The sequence below is a fragment of the Euphorbia lathyris genome, chromosome 2 (assembly GCF_963576675.1).
Source record: "Euphorbia lathyris chromosome 2, ddEupLath1.1, whole genome shotgun sequence".
NCBI lineage: Eukaryota > Viridiplantae > Streptophyta > Magnoliopsida > Malpighiales > Euphorbiaceae > Euphorbia > Euphorbia lathyris.
Window position 1 is genome coordinate 1280318 of NC_088911.1, and position 13733 is coordinate 1294050.

At 37.4% G+C, this 13733-nt stretch overlaps 1 pseudogene; it reads left to right on the plus strand.

The window, feature by feature from the left end:
- The first annotated feature begins 1043 nt into the window (after positions 1 to 1043).
- LOC136220571 (uncharacterized) lies at positions 1044 to 3857 on the plus strand (annotated as a pseudogene).
- Positions 3858 to 13733: the final 9876 nt, after the last annotated feature.

The window sequence follows — 13733 nt, forward strand, 5'->3', positions numbered from 1 at the left end:
ATTCATTATTACTTGCGTTTTTCTAGGTATGATTTGTTACACGTGTCATTGTTTTTTGGTACACGTGGGCTTTTACTCAGTTTGCCAGAATATGAATCGTTTATGATACTGAGTATTTAATTCTACATAGATAGATTTTCTATCTCTTAGTAACTCACCATACGTTAATCACTCAGCTTGTACATCTACTCAGCATAAGGTGATTACTCAATATGTTTATCTACTCAGCACAGAGTATTTACACAACATTAGTATCTACTCAGCATAGACTATTATGCTCAGTGTGCAGTAGTTACTAGATTGATATCAGTCAGCATGACAATCACTCAACATTTATTCAAATATTTAGAATTATTCACTACAAGAAAAAGAGGTTTCAATGACCAAAAATTTAATGTAGATATACTATCCACTCATTGAAAATATGGTCTTAATACATTTAATGAGTAACCCTACTATTATTGACTAAAATATTGATTTTTTCTTAACTTCAATAACATTCCACTCATTATATGTAGTAATAAAAAAAAGCACTCATTAATAATCTACCATTTTCATTTGCCTCCAATCCACATAACTATTTCCCCCGCTTATTTCATTTTCCTAAAATTAGACAAAATTGTTTCCCTCCAATTATGTTGAGGATTCAGGAAAAAAAAAAAAAAAAATCCTTTGAAATGGGATTAACCTAGATCTGGGCTTCTCACTCCGTCTTCTCTTCTCACTTCTTCTTCGACCTAACATTGAGCTTCCTGTTCGACCTAGGGCTAGGTCTGGGTTTCCATCGTGATCAATCGCCTTGCCTCCTTCTCTCCAACGGCACTGTAAGTAATCCATCTTCTTCTTCTCATGTAGAATTGAGCTGTACAAGTGGAAGTCTTGAGTTAACTGACATTGTTTCACTCTATTGGAAGCGCTCAAAGGTTTGCTGGAACACCTCCGATGACAGGAAAGCAATTCTTGCTCTGCCTGTAATAAAGACCCCGATATCAGAATCAATAGAGGCTTCGTCCTTATCAAGCAATACCACAGCAACATCAGGCATGCAAAGTTACTCTGTGACTAGAGGAATGCAAATGTACCGATTTGAGCACCGGGAGAAGGTTAGTATGAGTAAGTTGTACACCTAACATAACTCAGGCTTAGGTTACCTAAGGCATAAAGTGGAAGATATTTTAAAATTGCTATATTGCAGTAGTTCCTCTGAAGCGAGAAATAGTCAACAGCTCGATGACAGTCCAGACACTAGCAAATCTCACAGAATGTGAGTGCTTTTTTCCCATGCCTGACACATTCCATTTTGTTGGCTCTAAATTTCATGGTTCCTAAAGTCTACTGTAGGTTGTTGAACAAGGAAAAGAGCAAAAGATCAGGGATGGGAGGGCGTTTTGATCCCTATATTTACAAGGTACATATTTTATGCTTTTCACTGTTTTTAATCAAGACAGATTCAGAGGATTATTTTGCTCCTTTTCATGGTTAGAGTTGGCTTACATAGAGATGCATTATTCTCTTCTTGTATATCTTTACTTTGGCTTGATTTTAGTGGATCTTTGTGTTCCTGATCAGCTTGTGTTAGAGGGTGTTCCTGTTCAGCCTTGCCTCCTAGCCAGCCAGGGGAGCTCTGGTTGCAAGGACCAACCACCATGAAAGGTAACAATTGGCTGCTCTTTTCGTATTTTGATCATATAATCACACTATGTTAGAATACATGAGGCCTTACAATATTTTTCTACAACAAGTTATAAGATCGAAGTAGTTATTTTGTTTTAATGAGGTCCGAATGGTGTTCGTGCAAGTTATGTAGGAGACGAGAAGGCAATTGCTGAAACCTTGGATTTAGAGACATGGTTAAAGAAAGGGGATATTTGTTATTTTGATTAAAGGAACGGAAAAATACAAGGCATAACAGGTAATCTCTCTCTGCTACAGTACTAATCCTTCAATTCTTACTTTGATAACTGATTTTTTTTTCATGGATCATAAATGGCATTATTGATCATTTTGTTAGCTTTCAATCTCGGTAGAGTAATTAAGGTATAAAAGAGTTAACGTGCTATTCTTTTTCATGTAGCGAGTGGTCTCTATGAGGGTCCTTGGCATAACATTATTGGCGTGGCTTATTTTTATTTACAGGAACCTTCTGCGCCTACTGAACTTTGGTGATTAAAATTTATGTAGATTATTCTCTTGGATACGAGATACCACAGGGATCCATTGCGTAGTGATGGAACTATATTGGGGGTTTCTCAATGGACATGGCTAGAAAAAGAGTTGAATGGACCCAAAACAGACATTACAATAATTGGATCTTCTATTCAGGTAATATTCAAATTGTCATCTACCTCTAATAACGTTTATGAATGAGTGATTGTATTCTATACACAAGCATTAGTTATATTCCAGCAGTTTCATTGTGTTGTGGCTATCTGTCTAAGGTGAGCAAGCATTGCGATGAGGTTGTGATCATTTCAATCCTTCTTGTGATGTCATTATAATACTGACTAGTAGATCGCATCATCATTGGCTAGTGTGTTTTCTAGTGGATTTTTTCTCAAATTAATGCCTTTTCGGAGGAAAATTCCTTAAGTAAGGCCTGGTTAAAAACAATTCCGGACCTAATGCTCCTATATAGGTCTTCAGAAGACATAAGAAACCGGTGTTTAATAACTGGGTTAAAATGCAAAGAACCCGGTGAAACAATCTTTGGGTTCAGTGTTAAATGTTGCTGCCATTGTGAGAGTTGCAGAAGCTGTTCTAACACTGGTGTTTGAAACACCAGATGTTAGATTTCAGGTGATTGAATCACGGGTTCTTTGCATTTGAAGCCGGTTTCATACATTGTTAAAATTAGCATTACAATGGACTTATTTTTTTAACCAAGGTTTACCCTTGATAATTATTAAGAATAAATTTTCTAGTGACCATAATTCTTCTATTTTTTTATACAGTTTGAATGGAGTGTCATATTGGATTAATTCTGCAGTCTCCCCTCAACTTTCAGGTTATATAAAATCTTTCAGCAGCCACTGGTCCCCTGTTTTAGTTGGAATCTTGGGGACGTTTCCCAAAGGAGAGGAACCGCCTATTCATATTGATAGCAGATAGTAAGGTGAGAATCTCCATTTACTCCTCTTAAATTGCTTTAGAATCTGAAGTTTTATATTGCAAAATGTAAGACAATCTTATAAACTTTTGTCTGAGATGTATTCTTGTAATGGTCCTTGTTTAACATTCATATTTGCTTGTACAGAGAGAGGAGTGTTCTTCATAAGTGGAGATGTTCATTTTGGAGAAATCTCACAATATGACTTTGGAACAGGATATCCACTCTATGATGTAACCTCAAGTGGACTTACTCAAGCTGTTGAAAAAGCAATACACTCGCTGCTGAAATTCATAGTGAGATTTGTAGCTTGGTTGACACCAACTACAATGAGAGTAATGAACCAAAATTGCAGATTCAAGTCATGTACATATGGTGAGTGAGGATTTTCATCAACCGTAGTTTTATCTTGAAAAGTATATTTTTGGGGCATAATTCTAAAATGTAGATTCCTTATAGGCCAACCGAACTTTGGATCGATTGAAATAGACTGCTCCCTTGAAGTCCACGGAATCCACCAAAGTAGGAAAACATCGAAGATACTGCTCCCTGGCAAATTCACTTCATGTTGCTGTTTCAGGTATGCCTTTTTGATAAATGCATGAACGCCGTTTTTTTTGTAGTGATGGCGATCTGCTGACTTGGTCCGGCGTCACTTGTTGTACTCAACGAGATTTAGAGTTGTCACTGAATTGTAAATTACTTGCATTAGATTCTTCGAATTTGTAACTTTTTTTCCTTAAACTGGAAATGAAAATGGGATTTAATGTTTACTGCTTGTAGGGAAGTGTATACTGTGTCAATTGTAGGGTCGTTTCCTACTGCTGTTACTAATCTGTTGGGTCTAACTAAATTGTACGAGTTTTGTTTCGATTTATGATTGGGTTTGTGATTTCGTTTGGTTTATGTTTGCTTTTAGTTAAGGTAAAGGAAATGTTTTCACATAACAGGGATCGTATTAACAACAAATTGACAGCGCTATTCTTCCCCAAATTGAGAGCTTGAATTGTCTTAAGATATTGCATTGTTTCTTTGCTCCTTCTCATATTTGAATTACAGTGCACTTCCAATTTTTAAGCTTTAAATTATTTGCTCTTGTTGCACAGTTTGATGAGACAATTTAGAGAAGCTTCCTTCAATCCAAATCTTTAATGAGATAATTTTTTAATCATTATAAATATTTTTAATGAGTGTATTTTTAATTATTATAAATACTTCTAACGAGTGTTTTTTTGAATCATTATAAATACTTTTAATGAGCGTATTTTAAATCATTATATAGTTTCTAATTAGGGTAAATGTCCACTCATTGTAAGTTAATAATGAGCGGAATAATTCCACTCATTAATACTTTTAGTAAGAAGGGTTTTCTCAAGGGGAAAATTCCGCTCATTAAAAACCTTTAATGAGTGGAATTAGACTTTTAATGATGGGTTTTCCTATCATTAATTCGCCATTTTCTTGTAGTGATTGAAGAGGATTAGACATACTGATAACTTCCCTTAGTATGTTAAATTGCTCACGAGCTAAAGGCTTGGTGAAGATATCTGCAAGCTGTTCATTTGTTGGCACATAGGTCAGCTTGATCTCACCCTTTAGTACGTGATCTCTGATGAAGTGATGCCTTATGCTGACATGCTTCATCCTACTGTGTTGGATAGGATTCTTGGATAGATCAATGGCACTTTTGTTGTCACATTTGATCTCTATTGTCTCAGTTCTTACTCCATAATCCTCAAGCTGTTGCTTTATCCATAGGGCTTGAGCTACACAGCTTCCAGCAGCAACGTAATCAGCTTCAGTTGTAGACAGAGCAACTAATGACTGCTTCTTGCTGAATTAGGATACTAGACAGCTTCCAAGGAAATGACATCCTCCTGAAGTACTCTTACATTCTAGCTTATCCCGTCCATAGTCAGCATCAGTATATCCTATGAGTGTGAAGTCATTTGAAGTTGGATACCATAAACCTGCATCAACTGAGCTCTGCAAATATCTAAGAATTCTTTTTACAGCAATTAAGTGAGATTCCCTTGGGTCAGCTTGATATCTTGCACAATAACATACTGAGTACTGTATATCAGGTCTACTAGCAGTGAGATAAAGTAAGGAGCCTATCATACCTCGATAGAGTTTACTATCTATTGACTTAATTTTCTCATCTTTGCATAGGACAGTATCAGTACCCATAGGGGTTGATATGGGCTTACAGTCTCCCATATCAAACTTCTTTAACATCTCCTTGGTGTACTTGGATAGACTAATGAAGATGTCGTTCTTACCTTGCTTGATCCGAAGTCCACGAAAGAAGCTGAGTTCCCCCATCATGGATATTTCGAACTCAGTCTGCATTTGTTTGCTAAACTCTTGACACAAGGATTCGTCAGTAGCACCAAATATTATGTCATCTACATAGATTTGTGCAAGTAGGGTATGTTTGCCCTTTTTCTTAATGAACAAGGTTGTGTCAGCATTTCCTCTCACATAGTTCATGGTCAACAGGAAGTTGGTCAACCTCTCATACCATGCTCTTGGAGCTTGTTTCATGCCATATAGGGCCTTCTTGAGTTTATAAACGTGGTTTGGGAATTTTGGGTCTTCAAAACCAGGAGGTTGATTAACATATACCTCTTCGTTTATAAAGCCATTAAGAAATGCACTTTTAACATCCATTTGATACAATTTGAAGTTCATGAAACTTGCATATGCACACAATATACGTATAGCTTTTAATCTAGCAACTGATGCAAAGGTTTCACCATAATCAATGCCCTCTTGCTGACTATAGCCTTGGGCTACTGATAGGGGTATTTTACCCCCATCTTTTAGCGTGATTTACGGGTTGATTTTGGATAAAATAAATAAGTTTAATTACAAAAATAAAGTGTTTTTGATAAAATAAAGAAATAAAAATAAATCTCATACTTTCAGTTTATTTTCCTCGTTTTTTATTAATTTAGGAAATAAAAACGTCAAGCTAACTCGGCTCTCAAGATTTGTATTTTAGGTACGGGAAAAGAGCAAAAATACACTCCATACGTGGGGCGTATAAGCCTCTACGCGGGGTGTAAAGCATGGTGTCGGTAATGATTACCTTATCCGCAGACGCCATGTGGAACTGACTCAGCATACGCGGGGCGTATGTCATTTTACGCGGGGCGTATGACACGCGTCGGCAATAATTGGCCTAATCCTGAAAGTCAGACTGCATTGTCTCTCAGAGTCAACTCTCTATACGCGGGGCTTATCACCATATACGCGGGGCGTAAAAGGCAGTTCTTCAACGTAAAAAAATCAGAGACTCATTTACGCGGGGCGTACTTCAGCTACGCACGGCGTAAAAGCTCCAATTCAAGAAATAAAACTTCAGAGACTCAAACACGCGGGGCGTACTTCAGCTACGCAGGGCGTGTTTGAGACAATTATACATGGAATTGGTCCACATGCAGGAGATTTCTGACGAAATGGGCACTTACGTGGGGCGTAGACCACTTTACGCGGGGCGTATCATGGGATTTCTGCACCAAATAATGTTGCTCCATGCTTGTTCTTTGTGAAATTAAAACTTACCCTTGCTTGATGTCTATAAATAGATAGCTCTTGAACTTCATTTGACACCAATTACATACTAGAGAGCTAAACTATACTTGTTTTGTTACTTGTTGTAGTATAGATTCGGTTTTTGTGGCTAAACTCTCCACCTCGGGAGCTTGTTCGTTGATTTCGGCATTCCATCGAAGTTCCGCTCCACCATTCGTCACCAAGCTCGAGAGTTCCACCTCCACGACCTAGGAGACGGCTTTGAGTCCGGTTAGCTAGTTTCAAGGGCGAATTCTCCCCTTTTTACGTGCTAATTAGCTTGTACTCTTCCTATGTACTAGGCTTGGTTGTAATCCATTTATATACGTTTCATATTTATAATTTCATGATTTATAATCTCTATTTCCCTTTACGTATTAGTACTTGCTACTTGTTTTGATATTGATAATTGACTATTGTGTAGGAGAACGCGATTTCCGACGCCATTCGGGTTATCTTTAGGGAGTTATATAGGTGTTGCCCTACCGGAAGTGACAAACCGGAAACCGTAGGAATTGACAAACCACGGAACTTACGGGCCCTAGTTTCTAATTCCCCCGCTTTAGACACGCCTTGACTAGGAATCACGTAGTCCTACTATACTTAGTCGTCTTTGCAAGAGTAATTTACTACCCGTATACATCTAAAGTCATTATTATCGGGGTTATAACTTATCGATACTCATCCCACTTCATAGGGTTTTAGCTACATAAATCTGTGTCGCCAATAGTGAGGAATAGTGTGTAGTTGTGTCTTACTTAACCCCAAAATAATTACCGCTTAAATAACATACAAAACCGAATCGTCTAATACTTGTAATTATAAATCCCGTGGATTCGATACCCGGTCTTAACCGGATTATTACTTGATACGACGGGGTACACTTGCCCCTAAGTAGTAGTGGCGTCTAGTAGAGTTAAAGCATTTAGGAAGATCACATCCACAGTCGTAACACGTTCATCGTAATTTATATATTTCGTCATAAGAAAAGCTCACACTAGACGACGCGCATCAAGTTTTTGGCACCATTGCCGGGGATTTATAATTTCTTGTAATATTAGACAAAAACGTTTTATTGTTAGTTTAAGCATTCATTTTGTACAAATTGTTTATATCGACTTCTTTTTCTCTTTTTGTGAATAATTTATTTTGTTGTTATAAATGATCTTTTTCATGGTATGATGCCTTATAGTCGTCATCTGTGGGATGACCATAAGGATGACGGATGTTCGCACCAACAATCACCCTCGCAACTCGATGTGGTAATCTCTATGCTTAAAGATATTCATGTGAGATTATCTAACACTGAGGTATTTTGTAGGGATTTGGGAAATCAAATCGCTAGATTGAAGTCTCGTATCGATTCAACCGCGGATGAATCAATTAGAGACGCCAATCCGGGTAATAAAAATGTGGAGCTTGAGTTAATTGAGCTCTCTCAAGAGGAATCCCCAACTGATGTAGGTTGTCTCAACTGCGAGGAAACGGAGATCCTAATCGATGCACCAGTTACGTGTGAACCAATGGAAAAGAATCCAAAACTAGAAGAGTTTGAGGGTTATTCTAACTCGGAATATTTCACTCTTTTTTAACTACCAAAAGAGTAAAAAAGGGAGCAAACGAAACTCTTCAATAATTTCTGTAAATATAGTTTTTGGTTTTTGTTAAATTTTTTTGAAGCTAACAATCCGTTTTGTAGGTACGGATTGTTTATTTAAGAATTTGCATTCCTAACGCGAGTGGAAGCATACACCTAGGAGGAAATGCTAAGTGGAGCTCACCGACTATAATGTAGCGCTTCTTGGGAGGCAACCCAAGCTCGAATAAAGTTTAATTTTGTCTTTAATTTACCTTTTAAGTTTTTGCATTTAAGTTATTATCGTGTGATTAATTATTTTTTCTTACATTTTATTAGGTGTTTGTGTAATTTTGTCGTTTCGGTGGGACGAATTGGAAGAGAATTATAAGTATTGACGCTGGCAAAAATAAAACAAAAATGGAAAAAATGAAAAAATTATTTTATTATTTTTATATATATAATATATTTATGTTGATTTTATAAAATTTAAAAAAAAGTGTTGTTGGCCGCTGTGGCACGCAGGGCGCGCGGCAGCACGCCCCGTGCGCAGCGTTGCCACAGCTCCAGGAGCTGCGGCACGCGGGGCGCGTGCGGCAGCACGCCCCGCGCGCAGCGTTGCCCAGCGCTGGGCACCGCCGCTGCGCGACGCCCGCCGGCCACAACGGGTTGAAATTTTATTTTCTTTATTAATTTTTATTTTTAACACACAAAAAAAACATATTTATATATATAAATAATAAAATAATAAAAATAAAAATAATAATAATAATAACAATAACAATAATAAAAATATATGTATATATATATACTTACATTAATAATCTTTCAATCCAATTTAAATTTTAAATTTTAAATTTTAATAAACGCCAACCGAGTTCGAGAATTGATACCTCGAACACTTCACACATCATAACTATCGGGAGAGGAACATGTCATATCCACCACCATCGGAAGATGTTTGAGGGAGTCTTTTCTACCTTACTCTTTTTCTTTACACTTTGTGCTTCAAATTTATTTCGCAATGTTGGAACTTATTGCGTTTTTAATTGTGAGGAGGGATAGGGTAGATACCCCTCTATCTTTCAATTTAAATTTTATCTTTCTTTTTGTTTTTGTTTTCTTTTCTTTTGCGACGTCCTTGGAATAGACGTCATTTTAATAACGCGGAGGGCCGTGCAACCCCGCACTCATCGTTTGTTTTGCACTAACAAAAACAAAAATAAAATAAACAACAAAATGATTAAACTAATTTATCGAGTCTTAAAGTTTTCCCGACACACTCACCGCCCTCGGAATCAATTTAAATGTTCCGTTGTTCGTCCTTAAATGTAAATACCGTCGGAGCACAAAGGATCGGTTTTAATAAGAAATTTTAATCTTAATTTTGAAGTTTTAGAATTTATGCAAAGCCTAGATTCATACCAAACAAAAGCATTTAGTCCTAACCCACTTGTCATCTCCATAATGAAACTTGAAAAGGCAATAAAAACGGGATAGTTGAGAATTTAGCGAAGACTTGGTAGTACACAATTTAAACCCGAATCTTTGTGAGGTATTTTTGAGCCTAAAAGAGTTCGTACGAGAACTCTAATTCTTTCACAATTTTTCGAGAGCTTTGATTTCACTCGACTCATAGAATTTGCATCCAATACCGGGTTAAGTACACTTATTTTTGGTAAAAAGGCAATAGATGATAAACCGAACCCACTTAGGCTAATTTTTCTTAATTTATTTTTCTCGTTTTCATTAAACATTAGAAAACCCCCTCGAGCCTATTAACCAACTTTTTTTTGTTAATACCCTCCTAACATTTAACCATTTTTCCTCTTGTTCAATTATCGACATAATCAAGTTGCACCCGAATTACCCGAAATAAGTCACGACCTTAGCAAATGAGCACCATTAGCTCTCAATATTTTGTTTTTGTGCCTCTATCAAAACAAAGGATCCAATAAATAGTAAGGCATTCTCAAAGCTCCACCCGAGCAATTTTGAAGTACGTCTTGTAAAATTCGCCAAGGCCAAAATAAGCAATAATACGGTGCAATCACAAAACGGTATTTTTGAACTCGAGTTTCTTTAAACTAACCACTAAAGAAGCCACCCACATTACAACCCCCCTCCAGGTTCATTTTTAATATTGCCTAACCATATTTTAAGAGGAAAAACCTGGATAAAAACGCAAATTCAACATGATCTCGAGTAAGTGCAAAGAAGAGCGATAAAACACCGACCCACCTAAAATTGAGCGTAAGAGCGAAATCCCTTGGTGAGGTACTATCGGGTTCTTAAAAGATAATCAACCCTCGTTGATATTGCCTATTAAATCTTGATCATGGAGGTTTCAAACAAGTTTTTGTACTCAATTGTTGGCGTAGGTACTTACCGAAACCTTTGCACAAAACCATAACTTTGAAATCACGCACTTGGCAAAACCAACCTTCGGTTTGTTTCTTAATTTTCTCAATCCCTTGTCTTTCGATTTCTTTTACTTGAGGACAAGTAAAACTTTAAAGTCCGAGGAGGTTTGATAGGGGTATTTTACCCCTATCTTTTAGCGTGATTTACGGGTTGATTTTGGATAAAATAAATAAGTTTAATTACAAAAATAAAGTGTTTTTGATAAAATAAAGAAATAAAAATAAATCTCGTACTTTCAGTTTATTTTCCTCGTTTTTTATTAATTTAGGAAATAAAAACGTCAAGCTAACTCGGCTCTCAAGATTTGTATTTCAGGTACGGGAAAGGAGCAAAAATCCACTCCATACGCGGGGCGTATAAGCCTCTACGTGGGGCGTAAAGCATGGTGTCGGTAATGATTGCCTTATCCGCAGACGCCATGTGGAACTGACTCAGCATATGCGGGGCGTATGCCATTTTACGCGGGGCGTATGACACGCGTCGGCAATAATTGGCCTAATCCTGAAAGTCAGACTGCATTGTCTCCCGGAGTCAACTCTCCATACGCGGGGCGTATCACCATATACGTGGGGTGTAAAAGGCAGTTCTTCAACGTAAAAAAATCAGAGACTCATTTACGCGGGGTGTACTTCAGCTACGCACGGCGTACAAGCTCCATGCTTGTGCTTTGTGAAATTACAAACTTGCCCTTGCTTGATGTCTATAAATAGATAGCTCTTGAACTTCATTTGACACCAATTACATACTAGAGAGCTAAACTATACTTGTTTTGTTACTTGTTATAGTATAGATTCGGTTTTTGTGGCTAAACTCTCCACCTCGAGAGCTTGTTCGTGGATTTTGGCATTCCATCAAAGTTCCGCTCCACCATTTGTCACCAAGCTCGAGAGTTCCACCTCCACGACCTAGGAGACGGCTTTGAGTCCGGTTAGCTAGTTTCAAGGGCGGATTCTCCCCTTTTTACGTGCTAATTAGCTTGTACTCTTCCTATGTACTAGGCTTGGTTGTAATCCATTTATATACGTTTCATATTTATAATTTCATGATTTATAATCTCTATTTCCCTTTACGTATTAGTACTTGCTACTTGTTTTGATATTGATAATTGACTATTGTGTAGGAGAATGCGATTTCCGACGCCATTCGGGTTATCTTTAGGGAGTTATATAGGTGCTGCCCTACCGGAAGTGACAAACCGAAAACCATAGGAATTGACAAGCCACGGAACTTACGGGCCCTATTTTCTAATTCCCCCACTTTAGACACGCCTTGACTAGGAATCACGTAGTTTAAGTGCTTCACGGGTCGGTCCTACTATACTTAGTCGTCTTTGCAAGAGTAATTTACTACTCGTATACATCTAGAGTCATTATTTATCGTGGTTATAACTTATCGATACTCATCCCACTTCATAGGGTTTTAGCTACATAAATCTGTGTCGCCAATAGTGAGGAATAGTGTGTAGTTGTGTCTTACTTAACCCCAAAGTAATTACCTCTTAAATAACATACGAAACCGAGTCGTTTAATACTTGTAATTATAAATCCCGTGGATTCGATACCCGGTCTTAACCGGATTATTACTTGATACGACGGGGTACACTTACCCCTAAGTAGTAGTGGCGTCTAGTAGAGTTAGAGCATTTAGGAAGATCACATCCACAGTCGTAACACGTTCATCGTAATTTATATATTTCGTCATAAGAAAAGCTCACACTAGACGACGCGCATCAGCTACAAGTCGAGCTTTGTTCCTAACAACATTTCCATGCTCGTCTAGTTTGTTTCTGAAAACCCATTTAGTCCCTATGGACTTTTGATTTCTGGGCTTAGGTACTAAATCCCATACCTCATTTCTTGTGAATTGGTCAAGCTCTTCTTGCATAGCATTGATCCAATATTCATCATGCTCAGCATCGGCAAAGTTCTTCGGTTCATGTACTGATACAAAGGCAACGTTGCTGAGGAACTTCCTAAGCTGATCTCTTGTCAGCAGCATCAAGAATGGACTTTTCTGAATGTCCTCTTGGAATTTTTATTTCCTTAGGCAATGTTGAGTCATTTGGAGCAGGTGTTTCTACAATCTCTGCAGGAACAGATTGGTCAGCAAAGGTAATTTCTGTTTCGTTTTTACCTTTGGTCAGCTCTTGTGCTAATGACTCAGCATGTCCATTCTGGTCAGCAGAAGCTGAGTTGGGTTCTTCCTCTGTGTGTTGAGTTGTTTTTCCTGCAGGGTCAGTTTCATCGAAATCTACATGGACTGACTCTTCTACTACCTGAGTCCTTTTATTATAAATTCTATATGCTTTACTGTTTGTTGAGTACCTCAGAAAGATCGCTTCGTCAGCTTTGACATCAAACTTTGCCAGATTATACTTAGTGTTGAGTATAAAACATTTACACCCAAAGGCACAAAAGTATCCAATATTGGGCTTTCGTCCTTTCCAAAGTTCATAAGGGGTTTTCTTTAATATAGGTCTTACCAAGGCCCTATTCAATATATAACATGCTGTATTGACAGCTTCTCCCCAAAATACTTTGGAAGCTTATTTTGACTCAGCATTGTCCTAGAAATTTCTACTATTGTCCTATTCTTCCTTTCAACAACTTCATTCTGTTGAGGAGTTCTAGGGGCAGAGAAATTATGGTCAATACCATTAGTTTCACAGAATTCATCAAACATTTGGTTTTTGAATTCTCCACCATTATCACTTCTAATGTGAGCTACTCTTAGGTCTTTGTCATTTTGAAGCTTTTTGACTAATGTAGTAAACATCTCAAATGTTTCATCTTTGCTACTCAGCAAGATGACCCAAGTATACCTAGAGAAATCATCTACAATAACTAAGGAAAATTTCTTACCTCCCATGCTGAGTGGCTAGATAGGTCCGAAAAGATCCAAATGTAGTAATTCCAATGGTCTTTTGGTTGAGACAATATTTTTGCTATGAAATGAATTTTTGATTTGTTTACCTTACTGACAAGCATTACATAGTTGATCTTTTTCATATTTTAGTTTGGGTAATCCTTCAACTAGTTGTTTTCTAGA